This window comes from Lithobates pipiens, unplaced genomic scaffold (genome assembly GCF_037356315.1).
Source record: "Lithobates pipiens isolate NorthernLeopardFrog02 unplaced genomic scaffold, aLitPip1_a1.2 Scaffold_3, whole genome shotgun sequence".
Classification (NCBI taxonomy): Eukaryota; Metazoa; Chordata; class Amphibia; order Anura; family Ranidae; genus Lithobates; species Lithobates pipiens.
Genome location: NW_027507790.1, coordinates 151538323 through 151554711, shown reverse-complemented (window position 1 = coordinate 151554711; position 16389 = coordinate 151538323). Strand labels below are relative to the sequence as shown.

Genomic DNA, 16389 nt, shown 5'->3' with positions numbered 1-16389 from the left:
TGTCTGCTTTTTAATTTTATCTCTTGCTTGAATACAGATCCAATTGTCCAGATGACGAAATGCAATAAATGTAATAACATGACTTGCCAGTATTCTGAGCTGTTACTGTGATATATTTCAGGTGTTAGCCCTTGTACACACGGTCAGACATTCTAACAACCAAATCCGTTGGATTTTGTCTGACGGATTTTGTCCGACGGATTGTGTCCGAAACTGTTGCATACACACGGTCGACAAAGTTGTCGGAAAATCCGATCTTTCAGAACGTGATGACGTAATTTCGTTACGATGGGACTACGTTCAGGCTAGTAGCCAATAGCTTTGATGTAGGAATTTGATCTGAGCATGCATGGCACTTTGTCAGATCGGAATTCTCTACACATGATCGGAGTATGTCCGATCGGAGCAGTTTGTCGGAAAATATTTCCAGCAAGTTGGAAAATTTGGTCCGACGGATATTCCGACGGAAACAGTCCGATGCATACCACACACAGACGGATTATCCGACAAAACGGTCCGATAGGACACATTAAGACGGATTCTCCGACCGTGTGTACAAGGGCTTATAGGTTTTAAACAAAAGCTTTATCCCAGTCTAGTTCATCTCAAATACTTATTAACGATAAGGGGAGATATCATTTATGCTTAATAATTTCCTCCTTTCCTCCATGTAGGAAACATGGGTTAGCTAGTTGTTCTTGAACCTTACCCCACTTCTAACTTCCTTATGTGTCCGTCAATAAAAAATATTTTAGGTACCTGCAAACTACCAAGAGTGTTAGAGGGCCTGAGTTTGAAAAATGTATATACCCAACTCTCAGAAAATCACAAGGGTTGTACTAATAGTGGCATAAATGGAGTATGTAAAATAATTAAAATATATATGCCTAAACACTCTTTTTTCTTTTCTAAAGCCTTGATTATAGAACAAAAACGTATTTTTATATAAGTTCAAAAATGTGTTAGAATTAATAGCAATAACAGTTTAAGGTAAATAGAAGAAAAGGTTAGTGCCCTTATAAAATAAGATAGTATAAGACAACTACATACATTACAGATAATAAAAATTGATTATAGTGTCAAGAGATTTTCCATTTTCAGTGAAAAGAACATTGGCATCTATGGGTTTCTTATGTTCAGTGAGTTACTGAAAAACTATTTTCAGCTGGTCAGCCATTTTCCACACTGAAATAGACCACCTTTACCCCACCTATTATCTATAGCTAAACACAATTGTTTGACTTATAGTGGATCCTACACCATGCCAGTCAAGTGGTTGGTAATTAAAGTTACATTTTATTTAACTTTCTGCTTTTGATACTCATTTGCTTTACTCAGAACACACCAGAGCTACAACCATAAATTCTTTAAAGAATAAGCTTGCCTAAAGCATTGATATTTTCTTATCTAATTGGGCAAGTAAGCAACTCCTCCTTTGCAATTTTCGACAGACATAAACTTGTGACATGGTTACCTGACCCAACCTGGAAGCTGAGTATAAAGCATGATCACAACTGAGGGCCGAACTGAGACACTCATAAATGTAATTGCCCTCCTAAAGTACTTACCAAATATTAGAAGTTAGTGGGAACATCCAGAACAAGAGACTTTTGCATGCAGATAATATTAAAAGCCATCCTTAGCCAAAAGCTAATATTTAATCTACCCATAGGAGTTACACATTCCTCCAGGAGTTCTGAAGTAGGATCAGCGTTGCCTCTTCAATCCCTCTCTAATGGCCATTATTCGCTCAATATGCTTTAGGCTAAGCTGGACTTTTGCTGTGTTATATGTATACTTCAACCGAGTTTTTAGCTGACATAGGTTTTATAAACTTTAGATCAAACTTGCTTTGCTCTTTGTGTTTGAACTTCTGCTCTTCTTTTGTTGTATATAAATAATTTAGCACTGACCTCCAAAATTCTCAAAGGATGGTGAACATATTCACGAATAAAAACATAAATACAAAAATGTATGTTTCTTTCTCAGCACTTAAACTGCCTTTTTCTGTGTACAAGTTAAATGGTTTTCATTTTCTAAAATGAAAACAAATTAATCATCTAGATTTTTTGTTGTATTATCTTCTCATTTACTCATGGCTCTTCTCCTTACCTCTAACCTGAATCGTAAAATCATAGGCATAGTTCTTAAGTGGAAGAAGTAATCGCTTGATAACTCCTTGCTAACTCTTTAAAGTGCTGTGCAGCTGCTGATGTGTGTTTGTGCTGGCATGGCAGAGTGGAGCCCAGGGAATAGGGAATCTGATTTCAGAGAAACAGGAGCCAGCTTCAAAGAATACAGCGACTCCTTCAGCTGATAGAACTTTTACTGAAAGAAAACAAGAGCAGTGCAAAGAACACACTAGCAATATCTCCTATTACCCCTTAGCAGGCTTTTTTCTAACTTTCCTCACATTTATCTGATTAGCCACTTCCTCCTTCAAATTCTCTCCTGTGATGGTTTAATTTTTTTCTGTTAGTTTAGGTGTGTGATTGTAGAGTTTAACCTAAGACCATGTCATTTGAAGCTAAGTACTCATGTATTAGTTATTTAAGCCCAGCAAATATCCCTAATAATTGATATGTTCTTCCACTAAATGGTTGGTCAATGTGCCACATATGTTGTAAGAATAGGTTCAATACTTTAAAATGTAATATCCTTTGATTAGTATTGCACACATTTGTAACTGAACATAATAAAATTTGAAATCCACTTTCCCCGTTTTGTAAGAGAAGAGTAATGTAAATGAAAAGTTGCAGTAAAATAATAGCCAATCTGGAGATTACTAGTTGTTCGAGGTGTTGTATTTTCCTTAATGCAAGGAGAGAACTTTGTAGGAGCAGAGTTACTTCACTCAATTAGAACCAGGAGACCATATTGTTAATATGATTTTGTATAGTATGTTTATTTCTTGCGTTCTTTGAATCAACCACATTTACTGTTGACTTTTCTATGCATTAGCAATGAAGCACATGAGACTATTTATTTAATATAGTTTATTGTATGATATGTTGATATTACAAAGTGTTTTTAGTACTATGTATGTTATGAAATATGAACTAATGAAATCAAGCAAGCATCTTTTAAAAAAAGAGAGTTACTTCACCTGAGGAACATTTCTATGCATAAATGAATCAGTCACAACCAGTGGATGCCAGAGTGAAGTTGCTAAAGCCAATTATAAATGTATTTTTAATTCAATCTTTATTTATACAAAATATCATACAGTAGAAAAAAAACACAAAGTGTAGAAGTGTTCCATACACAAGGCCAGTAGATAAATCATCAAGGCTTAATGTCAACACATAACTTTGCTCTGATATATATATATATAGAGGCTATGTCACAGCCAGGATCCTAATGAATAGCAAATGAACCAGTGTCTTGACTAAGAGATGCAGCTTTCCAAGCTGTTGAATCTCCTAGGCTAGATGTGTAGGCTTGAGCTCCAAAAAGACAGTCTAGTGATGCTCCTGGCCCTAACAGCATGAATGGTCCAACAGCAGCTTCTCAGGCCTCGGCCTAAGGCAAGAGAGCAAGCACATGGCCTCTCCCAAATATTTTTATTCATCACTACAGCCTGTCAGTGAAACCTCATACTATAATCAGTGGTGCCAGTGACACCTACTGACAACAGTGAGAAATCACAATCCCGCTGAGCTTAGGGAGAAACAGCGCTCACAACTATACAAATATACAAAAACTGGGATAACTACCACCCAGCCATAAACGAAATTGTCCTATTGACTAGCAACCTAAGAGGGTGCTACATTTAGAAAAAATATAGGCCTAGAAAGAAAGTGGGGAAGAATGGGATATACAGAGCTCCAATTGTAAATTTAAAGGTCAATTGACACTGTACTAAATGATCTGTATACAGACAAATGCAAATTGTATCTAATTTATTACAGCAAATGAACCAGAGCAGGGATAACTTGTTGGAGCATACTTGCCTTATAGGCCTGCATAGCAATCGTGATTCCTGAACCTATCTAGCTGATACACTGATATTCAATGTGTACGCTGTGCTTTTAGCTTACCATGCACATTGAATATCCAAATGATGCTGCTTTTGTGTCTTCGGATTGCAGTAAAGGCTCAAAAAGCTTTACCCCAGCCATGTAACTGTCAATAGACTTGAAAATAAGGATAAGCGGGTGTGTTAGTTTTGTAAATTGAAACTTAAAATAGAACTAAAGTCTATAAACACTCACCATCCCCCTGCCCCCACTCACTGCCGAACACTGGCATCTTCTCCTTTGTTTTTTCTGGGTGCCAGGTCTTTGTCCATCTTGATTAGCCTGAAGACAATTAGGTAACTCCCACACATGTGCATGATTTTTCATTCAATTCGGCTCCAAAGGGTGCTGAGATTGTACAATGACATGTACAAGTGTACACTCTAAAAAGAAAAGATTGCAGATGGGCAAGTAAGTTTGTTTTATTGCAGAAGACACAAGTCTCTTCAGCATTAAAGAACCCCAGTGCTTGACATTTTTTATATTTTATTTAAGTTCCACATTGACAACCTAGGGCACGCATAAGACAACATTTTACCTCAAAAAGAAGAATGAGGTCAAAAAGGAGGAACATTTTTAAGATATGTGCAAGCATTTAAATTTTGAATCTCCATTACAAAAAACAGCACATGGAATATTATATGCCTGCTGGTGTGTAAAATTCAGCATTGTCCCCCCATTCCCCACATACAGTTCACTAAGACAATCTTGTAGAAGGAGTTTTCATTCTCGAAAGATTGTCCTATCAGGCTACAGGACCCCTGACCCTCTCTCTGGCCCTGTGCCGATCGCATGCACTTTTCCAAGAAAAAAAAAACTCTCTAGCAATACACACCAAACTGAGCATGTGCAGTTTGTCCCCTAGCTCTATAAATATCAGGAGGTATATTGGAGACAGTGGAAGAAGGAGAGGATCAGAGGAGACAGGATCAATTGGCCTTTTTACACAACGCAGAGGATTAACCCCTTAGGTTCCACGGTGAGTATAACAAGCACGCTTTACTGCACGTACAGACTTATTTTACTGTTGTGGGTTTAGTAAATCTTTAACCACTTAAGGACCGGAAGGATTTGTGCCCTTAATGATTAGGCCATTTTTTTTTGCGATACGGCACAGCGTCGCTTTAACTGAAAATTGCATGGCCATGCAACGTTGTACCCAAACAAAATGTATGTCCTTTTTTCCCCACAAATAGAGCTTTTTTTTGGTGGTATTTGATCACCTCTGTGGTATTTATTTTTTGCGCTATAAACCAAAAAAGAGCGCCAATTTTGAAAAAAAAAACAATATTTTTTACTTTTTGCTATAATAAATATAAATATCCCAAAAATAAAAAAAAATAAAAAATTTCTTCATCAGTTTAGGCCAATATGTATTCTTCTACATATTTTTGGTAAAATAAAATTGCTATAAGCGAATATTGATTGGTTTGCACAAAAGTCATAGCGTCTACAAAATAGGGGATAGATTTATGGCATTTTTTATTTATTTTTTTACTAGTAATAGCGGTGATCTGTGATTTTTAGCAGGACTGCGACATTGCGGCGGACAGATTGGTCATTTTTGACACTTTTTGGGACCAGTGACATACAGCGATCAGAGTTAAAAATAGCCACTGATTACTGTATTAATGTCACTGGCAGGGAGGGGGTTAAAACTAGGGGGCAATCAAGGGGTTAAGTGTAGGGAGATGTTTCTAACTGTGGGGGCAGTGTACTGACTGGGAGTAGAGAGAGATCGCTGTGTCTGATCAATAGAAAAAGCAGATCTCTCTCTACTTTCCCATCAGAACGGGGATCTTTCTGTCTACATTGACAGATAGTGATGGACGAACTTCCGACGGGACGTTTCGCGAACGCGAAACGCGAACGGACACAAACGTTCGCGAAAACGACCGTTCGCCGCGGGCTCCATTGACTTCAATGGGAGGCGAATTTCGCAAACCTTTAGGTCGAATTTGCGGCCACGGGGTAATTATTAGGGGGTAGCACGTAGTCCCACCACCTGGACAATAGCATAATACATGTATGAGGTGAATTTGGGATCGATAACTACAAGCATTTTTTTTTTATTTGGGAAATTGTTCTGACAATTCAGGACTATGGAGCTAATGAAGGCAATGGAGGAGAGGGAAGGTCAGGGACCAGGGTAGGCAAACAAGAGGGTGCAGGAGATACAGAGCACTGACAGCAGCACCGTAATACAGAGCACTGACATCAGCACCGTGACATACAGCGCTGACAGCAGCTCCGTGACATACAGCGCTGACAGCAGCTCCGTGACATACAGCGCTGACAGCAGCTCCGTGACATACAGCGCTGACAGCAGCTCCGTGACATACAGCGCTGACAGCAGCTCCGTGACATACAGCGCTGACAGCAGCACCGTGACATACAGCGCTGACAGCAGCTCCGTGACATACAGCGCTGACAGCAGCTCCGTGACATACAGCGCTGACAGCAGCTCCGTGACATACAGCGCTGACAGCAGCTCCGTGACATACAGCGCTGACAGCAGCTCCGTGACATACAGCGCTGACAGCAGCTCCGTGACATACAGCGCTGACAGCAGCACCGTGACATACAGCGCTGACAGCAGCTCCGTGACATACAGCGCTGACAGCAGCTCCGTGACATACAGCGCTGACAGCAGCTCCGTGACATACAGCACTGACAGCAGCTCCGTGACATACAGCGCTGACAGCAGCTCCGTGACATACAGCGCTGACAGCAGCACCGTGACATACAGCGCTGACAGCAGCTCCGTGACATACAGCGCTGACAGCAGCTCCGTGACATACAGCGCTGACAGCAGCTCCGTGACATACAGCGCTGACAGCAGCTCCGTGACATACAGCGCTGACAGCAGCTCCGTGACATACAGCGCTGACAGCAGCTCCGTGACATACAGCGCTGACAGCAGCTCCGTGACATACAGCGCTGACAGCAGCTCCGTGACATACAGCGCTGACAGCAGCTCCGTGACATACAGCGCTGACAGCAGCTCCGTGACATACAGCGCTGACAGCAGCACCGTAAGCAGCCCCAGGAGGAAGTCAGCACAGCACAGGGATGGTGTGATCCCCTCATAATAAGAACCCCCAGGAGGAAGTCAGCACAGCACAGGGATGGTGGGAGCCCCTCATAATAAGAACACCCAGGAGGAAGTCAGCACAGCACAGGGATGGTGGGAACCCCTCATAATAAGCAGCCCCAGTAGAAATATGACACCGCTCAACCTCTTCAAAGAGGAGGGTAGGGGCATATAGTACGGTGTGCTTTTTTGGGTCAGGGAAGTGAGCCAAATGAATTAAGAAGGTCTGTGTGCTTGATTCCAAAAATTGTTTATAGACATATACATGGTCTACTGATCACATGTGTTGAATTCCTCCGAGATCCATGCCTCATTCATTTTTAGAAATGTGAGGTAGTTAACACTGTGGTGAGCTAGGCGAGTACGCTTATCGGTCACAATCCCCCCTGCTGCGCTGAACGTCCTTTCGGACAGGACACTGGATGAGGGGCAAGCCAACAGTTCGATTGCAAATTGGGCAAGCTCTGGCCAGAGGTCAAGCCTGCCCACCCAGTAGTCTAGGGGTTCATCACTCCTCAGAGCGTCCACATCGGCCGTTAACCCAATGTAGTCGGACACCTGACGGTCTAGGCGTTCCCTGATGCTGGATCCGGATGACACCTGTCGATGGGTCGGCTGAAAGAATGACCTCATATCCGAAGTCACCAACACATCTTCAAACCGGCCTCTTCTTGCAGGCGCTGTTGGATTGGTACCCGCAAATCCTTCTCTGGGAGTGGGAATTGCTCCTCTGCCAGCGCACGCAAAAGCAGAATGCAGCATTTCTCGAAGCAAGGCCTGGAAGTGCTGCATTCTGACAGCCCTCTGCGACGGCGGTAACATTTCCGCCATTTTGTGTTTGTACCGGGGGTCTAAGTACGTTGCCACCCAGTACTGGTCCTTGACCCTCATGCTTTTTATACGGGGGTCCCTATTAAAACACTGGAGCATGAAGGCCCCCATTTGCACTAAAGTGGAAGCGGTGTGGTGGCCTGGCTCCTGCTCATCATCCAGGATAATGTCGTCCTCTTCATTCTCCTCTCCCCATCCTCGCACAACAGGGATCCCAGAAAGGTTTAAAGCATGCTCTTCTTGCTCCTGCTCATCCGCCCCGGCACCATCCTCCTCTGACTCCTCATCAGACTCCTGTTGTTGACTTGTCTCAGATAGAGTAGCCCCCCCTGGGAATTCATCCAGCATTGCGACTTCCTCATCTTCCCGCTCCTGCTCCTCCACAGCCTGATCAATGACACGACGCAATGCACGCTCCAGAAAGAAGGCATAAGGTACCATGTCACTGATGGCGCCATGGCTGCGACTGACCAGTTTGGTGATCTCCTCAAATGGCCGCAGAAGTCTGCATGTGTCGCGCATGAGCAGCCACTGGCGCGGTGAAAAAAAACCCAGCTCCCCAGAACCGTTTCTTTCGCAGAGTTCATACAGGTAGACGTTAACTGCACGTTTCTGCTGGAGCAGCCTATCAAGCATATAGAAGGTTGAGTTCCATCGCGTCGGGCAATCGCAAATAAGACGTCTGACCGGCAGATGGTGTCGCCGCTGAATGTCAGCAAGGCGAGCCATGGCCGTGTAAGATCTTCTGAAATGGGCCGAGATTTTCCTTGCCTGCCGCAAGATGTCCTGGACCCCAGGGTATTTGACAAGGAATCGCTGCACGACCAAGTTTAAGACGTGTGCCATGCACGGCACGTGCGTGATTTTGCCCTGTTTCAATGCGCTAAGCAGATTGGCACCGTTGTCACACACCACTTTACCAACTGTCAAATTGAGCGGTGTTAGCCACTCATCTGCCTGTGAACGCAAAGCTGAAAGGAGTGCCGGGCCAGTGTGGCTCTTTGCTTCCAGGCACAACAGACGCAGCACGGCATGGCAACGTCTCACCTGGCATGTGGAATAGGTTCTGGGGAGCTTGGGCGGTGCAGTGGAAGAGACGCTAGCAGCGGAAAAGGAGGAGGCAGCTGAGGAGGAGAGGGAGGAGGATGGAGTAGGAGGAGGAGAAGAAGAGTCAGGCCTGCATGCAATCCGTGGCGGTAAAACCAAATCTACACGGGTGCCACGGGTTACATGCTTGACGGCCGTCAGAAGGTTCACCCAGTGGGCAGTAAAACTGATATACCTTCCCTGCCCGTGTTTGCTAGACCACGTGTCTGTGGTCAGATGTATCTTGGCACCGACACTGTGTGCCAGAGATACATTCACTTGCCGCTGAACATGGCCATATAGCTCTGGGATGCCCTTCTCTGAGAAATACTTCCTTCCTGGGACCTTCCATTGTGGTGTTCCAATGGCCACAAATTTGCGAAAGGCCTCCGAGTCCACCAGTTTATATGGCAGTAGTTGGCGGGCTATGAGTTCTGACAAGCCAGCCGCCAACCGTTGGGCAAGAGGGTTATCCGGCGTCATCATTTTTTTACGCTCAAACATTAGGCCCACGGAAGCCTGCCTTTTTGCAGAAAAATGTGAGCTTGGCGTGATGGAAGGTGGAGTGGAGGACAATTGTGAGGAGAGAGGAGAAGGAGAAGTAGAAGACGAGGCTGGACGGTGAGAGCCTGCAGTGTGGCTTTGTGTGTTCCGTTGCTCCCACTGGGCTCGGTGATGGCTGCTCATGTGCCTTCTTAAGGCGGTCGTCCCTAGGTGAGTATTGGGCTTACCGCGACTAACGCGTTGACTGCAAAGATTGCAGATGGCAACGCTATTGTCAGCAGCGGACACGTTAAAAAAAGCCCACACTGCGGAGCCATGTGCCGGTGTCCTGGGAGCGCCAGATGTGACCGTACATGGTCGATGACTCGCTCCTGATACATTTGCAGTCTGCTTTGTCCCTGCTGTGCAATGTAAGTCATTGCTGCTTCTCCTCCCTATCTGCTGGTCCATATCTCCCTCTGAACTCCCCTCCTCTTCCTCTCTTGTGGGCACCCACGTGACATCACTAGACACGTCATCATCAACGTCACCTTCCCCACCGCTATAAGTAGAGTAGGCAGCAACACCGGGGACCAACCTCCTCCTTGGGCTGATCTGGGTACTGGCGTCAGACTGCTGAGTAGCGCTTGTTGCTACCTCCTCTTCCTGATCCAATACCAAGAGTGGCTGCGCATCAGAAATGTCCTCTTGATATGGATCGGAAAATAATTCCAGTGACTCAAGCGGAAGGTATGTGGTGGTGGTGGTGGTGGTCGTGTTGTTGGTGGTAGTGTCTTTGGGGGTGCACATAGCAGAGAGTGAAGAAGAGGGTGCAGATCGAGAGGATGAGGAGGGTGCAGAAGAGTAAGGCTGAGCGAGCCACTCAACCAAGTCTGGTGCATCCTTTAAAGTAATTGAACGCACCTTCTGCAACTTCCCACTTTGGCTCAAGCCTGTTGCTCCTGCCCTACCCCTACCACCCCTGCGGAAGGGCCTGCCTCTTCCTCTGCATGTCATTTTTTAAATGACCCTGTGACAAAACTCTTAGTCCCTATACCGCTGAAGGACTGCTGCAGTATAGGTGAGCGGTCAGCAGTGGTGCACGTCAACCCTATCTATTGTGGACCGATAGCGGTCCTTACAGAACAGCAGACTGTACCGCACTCAAGCCTATGTACCGTAGCACCCTATACCAAGTTACCAGTCCTTATAAGAACTTTTGTGGACCAAGCAGGTTGTGTATTAGTGTTTAGCAGACTGTACGTCAGTCCCTATACCGCTGAAGGACTGCTGCAGTATAGGGCAGCGGTCAGCAGTGGTGCACGTCAACCCTATCTATTGTGGACCGATAGCGGTCCTTACAGAACAGCAGACTGTACCGCACTCAAGCCTATGTACCGTAGCACCCTATACCAAGTTACCAGTCCTTATAAGAACTTTTGTGGACCAAGCAGGTTGTGTATTAGTGTTTAGCAGACTGTACGTCAGTCCCTATACCGCTGAAGGACTGCTGCAGTATAGGGCAGCGGTCAGCAGTGGTGCACGTCAACCCTATCTATTGTGGACCGATAGCGGTCCTTACAGAACAGCAGACTGTACCGCACTCAAGCCTATGTACCGTAGCACCCTATACCAAGTTACCAGTCCTTATAAGAACTTTTGTGGAACAAGCAGGTTGTGTGTTAGTGATTAGCAGACTGTACGTCAGTCCCTATACCGCTGAAGGACTGCTGCAGTATAGGGCAGCGGTCAGCAGTGGTGCACGTCAACCCTATCTATTGTGGACCGATAGCGGTCCTTACAGAACAGCAGACTGTACCGCACTCAAGCCTATGTACCGTAGCACCCTATACCAAGTTACCAGTCCTTATAAGAACTTTTGTGGACCAAGCAGGTTGTGTATTAGTGTTTAGCAGACTGTACGTCAGTCCCTATACCGCTGAAGGACTGCTGCAGTATAGGGCAGCGGTCAGCAGTGGTGCACGTCAACCCTATCTATTGTGGACCGATAGCGGTCCTTACAGAACAGCAGACTGTACCGCACTCAAGCCTATGTACCGTAGCACCCTATACCAAGTTACCAGTCCTTATAAGAACTTTTGTGGAACAAGCAGGTTGTGTGTTAGTGATTAGCAGACTGTACGTCAGTCCCTATACCGCTGAAGGACTGCTGCAGTATAGGGCAGCGGTCAGCAGTGGTGCACGTCAACCCTATCTATTGTGGACCGATAGCGGTCCTTACAGAACAGCAGACTGTACCGCACTCAAGCCTATGTACCGTAGCACCCTATACCAAGTTACCAGTCCTTATAAGAACTTTTGTGGACCAAGCAGGTTGTGTATTAGTGTTTAGCAGACTGTACGTCAGTCCCTATACCGCTGAAGGACTGCTGCAGTATAGGGCAGCGGTCAGCAGTGGTGCACGTCAACCCTATCTATTGTGGACCGATAGCGGTCCTTACAGAACAGCAGACTGTACCGCACTCAAGCCTATGTACCGTAGCACCCTATACCAAGTTACCAGTCCTTATAAGAACTTTTGTGGAACAAGCAGGTTGTGTGTTAGTGATTAGCAGACTGTACGTCAGTCCCTATACCGCTGAAGGACTGCTGCAGTATAGGGCAGCGGTCAGCAGTGGTGCACGTCAACCCTATCTATTGTGGACCGATAGCGGTCCTTACAGAACAGCAGACTGTACCGCACTCAAGCCTATGTACCGTAGCACCCTATACCAAGTTACCAGTCCTTATAAGAACTTTTGTGGACCAAGCAGGTTGTGTATTAGTGTTTAGCAGACTGTACGTCAGTCCCTATACCGCTGAAGGACTGCTGCAGTATAGGGCAGCGGTCAGCAGTGGTGCACGTCAACCCTATCTATTGTGGACCGATAGCGGTCCTTACAGAACAGCAGACTGTACCGCACTCAAGCCTATGTACCGTAGCACCCTATACCAAGTTACCAGTCCTTATAAGAACTTTTGTGGACCAAGCAGGTTGTGTATTAGTGTTTAGCAGACTGTACGTCAGTCCCTATACCGCTGAAGGACTGCTGCAGTATAGGGCAGCGGTCAGCAGTGGTGCACGTCAACCCTATCTATTGTGGACCGATAGCGGTCCTTACAGAACAGCAGACTGTACCGCACTCAAGCCTATGTACCGTAGCACCCTATACCAAGTTACCAGTCCTTATAAGAACTTTTGTGGAACAAGCAGGTTGTGTGTTAGTGATTAGCAGACTGTACGTCAGTCCCTATACCGCTGAAGGACTGCTGCAGTATAGGGCAGCGGTCAGCAGTGGTGCACGTCAACCCTATCTATTGTGGACCGATAGCGGTCCTTACAGAACAGCAGACTGTACCGCACTCAAGCCTATGTACCGTAGCACCCTATACCAAGTTACCAGTCCTTATAAGAACTTTTGTGGAACAAGTGAGTTGTGAATGTTTAGCAGACTGCAGCAGAAGGGCAGCAGTCAAGTATAATATCCTTTCTATATTTGGAAGAAAGAATATTATACATGTACAAGCCTATTACTGTACCACTGATACCAGTCCTGAAAAGAACCTTTGTGGAACTAATAATAACAGCAAGTCTTTAAAATTACCCTCACTGCCTGACAACACTGCTTCCTTCCTGTCCCTATACAAATTGGCAAAAAAAGAGAACGATTAGTGGTTACTGGAACAGCTCTTTTGTGGACCTTGATAGTAACAGCTAATGATGATGATGATGATGATGATGATGAAAGACTAATCTGGCTGTCCCTGTAGCATACACCGTCCTTTCCCTTTCTCTAAACTAACAAAAGACACTCAGGCTGCTGCAAGAATCAGCAGCACAGCAAACCTATCAACACCTAACACCTATACCAGTCCTGAAAAGAACTTTTGTGTACCAAATAGCTAGTGGTTTATCTCTCCCTACTCCACACAGGAACCTGTCCCTATCTTAACAGAAGAAAGAATGTAAAATGGCCACCGGATCGGGTGTATTTATAGGTTAGGGGGAATGTACAAGTGTCCATGTGCTGTCATGTCTCAATTGGCTGTCCTGTATCACATGATAAACGTGTCACCAAAGGTTAAAGTTCTTGTATACATTAAACACGTAAGTCCGCCGCGGCGAACGACGGAAAAAGGCGTTCGAACGTGCGGACCGCGAATGTCGGAAATTCGCCGCGAAACGACCGCCGGGCGAACCGTTCGGCCATCACTATTGACAGATCCCCGTTCTAGCTCTCTGAGGAGCAATCTCAGGTTGCCGGTGGATATTGCGGCTGCCAGCCACACGCATCAGATCTGGAGTCACGCTGCAGACGCGTGCCCCCTATACCCCTTAAAGCAGCCACTGTACAGCTAAGGCTATTCACACAGGGGAGCCAACATGCCGCCGCATAACGACAGCGGCTGGTCAGCAGATAGTTAAAGTAGATCAAAACCTAGTCACTGGAATCTTATATAAGATTTAATGTTTTTTTTAGGTTTAAAATGGTAAAGTGTAACAATACTTAAATAGAAAACATTTGCCAGCAGGAAGGCTTTTTATTGTAGAAGAAACATCAAGTCACAAAGTTAACACACCAGGATAAGGGTACTTATTTTTCAAAAAGTGACAGTTATTAGTTGACTCAAATTATATCTGAAAATAACAGACAAATGGCTGGAACAAATCTATACTATAATCTATAAATACATACTAATTCTTGTGTTAAAAGTTTGTAAATTGAGCCTGAATGCAAAGCTCAGTGAACAGTAAAGTAAGTTACATTATCCAGGGCCAGGCATTCAAGATGGTTGAGGAAACTGAACATGCAAAACAACCAGGCAAACATGAAGGGGACAGCAAGGGAGCTTACAGATAATGCATCTTGGAGCAGAGGTAAATTTAGTGTGCGTTAGAGTGTATCTATATCTAATTTGTTTTTGTTTTTGATAAAATGGGAAGGTTTAAACGCCCTTTTGGGTTTTACTGCCTTAAAGAGGTTTTCCCTCACTTTCTGTTTTGGAGACAGCCTTTTACCAGAAAAGGAGGGAAAATCTGCAACAGATAAACAGACAGCAATGAAAAGCTGACAGGAGTTCTAGCATCCCCCTAACTTAGTGAGCCCGATCTCAGTCCAGCTTTGTGCACATCTGCAGCAGCCTCTCTACCCTCTTCTTGGCCTCACCATCCCAACTCGGCAGTGAACCCACACAAATGCCCTCACAGGAAGCCACTTCCTATGGTGGGCACTCGGCAACCCAGGAGCACTGGCAGGGGGGGACCCCAGAACAGGAGGATCGGAGGCTGCTCTGTGCAAAACAACTGTTTCCTGATTCTCCTGCACTGTCACCCTGTTACATGCAACTATGGTGAAAACTACAAGCAGTCATGTCAGCATGCATTGCACAGACTTTGTCCATCAGTTTCAGGAAATTACCTGCTGCATCTCAAGCAAATGCCAATGTCACCAGGAATCCCTGGCCATGCAAGCAAAAGGCCAGGGATAGCAGAGACATCAGGCAGTATCTGGCCTCTTATTTTTTAAGGGGGATTCCAGATTCTGCTAATCCCCCACCTGTAGACCCCCTACAACCACCAGGCCAGGGTTGTGGGGATGAGGCCCTTGCACCCATCAACATGGGGACAAGACACTTTGCCAGGGGGGTCTCACGTTCATCCCCCCTTTTCTTGGCCAACAAGGCTGCATGCTCAAATGAAGAGTCTGGTATGAATTTCTATGCGGATCTCATGTGATTTTTTTATTTTTTTGTGCATGGCTATCTTCTTAAAATCCATAGGAAAAGCAAAGGGTTGGGTATGCTGCAAGATGTGCTACAGCAAAAGGGATATTTACAAAGAAAAAAAATTATACAGTTTAAATGTCCAAAATGAAATTTAATTTGCCAGCTTCTTTGGTAAAACACTAAATAAATTTAAAAAACAGCACACAAACCCCTCCAAAGGTCTCAAAAATAATATGGAGAACTTTTTGAGTGGTCTGTGTGCTGTTTTAAAACAAAATAGAAGTTGGTAGGGAAAATTAATTGATGGCAATTTAAAGTGGTTACATAGTTACATAGTAGGTGAGGTTTAAAAAAAGACACAAGTCTATTAAGTCCAACCCATGTGTGTGATTATATGTCAGTATGTATATCACTGTATGTTGCAGTCATTCAGGTGCTTATCTAATAGTTTTTTGAAACTCCCCACTGAAACCACCACCTGTGGAAAGGAATTCCACATCCTTGCCACTCTTACAGTAAAGAACCCTCTACGTAGTTTAAGGTTAAACCGCTTTTCTTCTAATTTTAGTGAGTGGCCAAGTGTTTAATAAACTCTCTTCCGTGAAAAAGTTTTATCCCTATTGTTTGGTCACCACTCACCAGTGTGTTACTTGTAAATTGAAATCATATCCCCTCTCAAGCACCTCTTCTCCAGAGAGAATTAGTTCAGTGCTCACAACCTTTCTTCATAACTAATATCCTCCAGACCATTTATTAGCTTTGTTGCCCTTCTTTGTACTCACTCCATTTCCAGTACATCCTTCCTGAGGACTGGTGCCCAGAACTGGACAGCTTACTCTATGTGCAGCTAGACCAGAGTCTTGTAGAGCGGGAGAGCATGCCAATATTCTGTTTGCTTTGTTAGCAGCAGCTTGGCATTGCATGCTATTGCTGAGCCTATCATCTACTAGGACTCCTATGTCCTTTTCCATCCTAAATTCCCCCCGGAGGTTCATTCCCTAGTAAGTAGATTGCATTCATATTTTTTCTGCCCAAATGCATTCTTTTACATTGTTCTACATTAAACCTAATTTGCCATATAGTTGCCCACCCCATTCATTTATTCAAATCTTCTTGCAAGGCTTCCACATCCTGCGGAGAAGTTATTGC

The 16389-nt window shown here is 44.8% G+C and overlaps 1 long non-coding RNA gene across 2 annotated transcripts in view; it reads right to left on the bottom strand.

The window, feature by feature from the left end:
* Positions 1-2981: 2981 nt before the first annotated feature.
* Positions 2982-16389, bottom strand: part of LOC143940721 (uncharacterized) — a 147041-nt gene continuing 133633 nt past the window's right edge. For both annotated transcript variants that reach the window (XR_013263922.1, XR_013263915.1), the window contains exon 12: positions 2982-4402. This is a non-coding gene — a long non-coding RNA (uncharacterized LOC143940721). The remainder of the gene's footprint in view (positions 4403-16389) is intronic.